This window comes from Etheostoma spectabile, chromosome 3, assembly GCF_008692095.1.
Source record: "Etheostoma spectabile isolate EspeVRDwgs_2016 chromosome 3, UIUC_Espe_1.0, whole genome shotgun sequence".
Classification (NCBI taxonomy): domain Eukaryota; kingdom Metazoa; phylum Chordata; class Actinopteri; order Perciformes; family Percidae; genus Etheostoma; species Etheostoma spectabile.
Genome location: NC_045735.1, coordinates 7,045,817 through 7,046,050, shown reverse-complemented (window position 1 = coordinate 7,046,050; position 234 = coordinate 7,045,817). Strand labels below are relative to the sequence as shown.

The window sequence follows — 234 nt, the reverse complement described above, 5'->3', positions numbered from 1 at the left end:
TATATTCCATTCCATTTCTGCCAATAGATCTCCCTAAATTCTACACACTGGTCCTTTAGGTCTTAAGCAAACACCTTAAGTAAACGGCTAGGAAGGATTTTGTTCACTTAACAAGCCATCTCTCTTATGAACAGCTGACTTCTTACCGTCAGTGTCAGGTTAAATTCTGGTCAATAACCCCGTAATCACTGTCTCTACAGCACCTGTTCACTGGTTCCACTTAGTATTCCACTT

General features: G+C 40.6%; 1 protein-coding gene across 2 annotated transcripts in view; it reads left to right on the top strand.

Moving 5' to 3' along the window:
• The window catches only part of rinl (Ras and Rab interactor-like), a 15,380-nt gene that overhangs the window by 12,577 nt on the left and 2,569 nt on the right, over window positions 1-234 (top strand). The gene's annotated exons all lie outside the window — the stretch shown is intronic.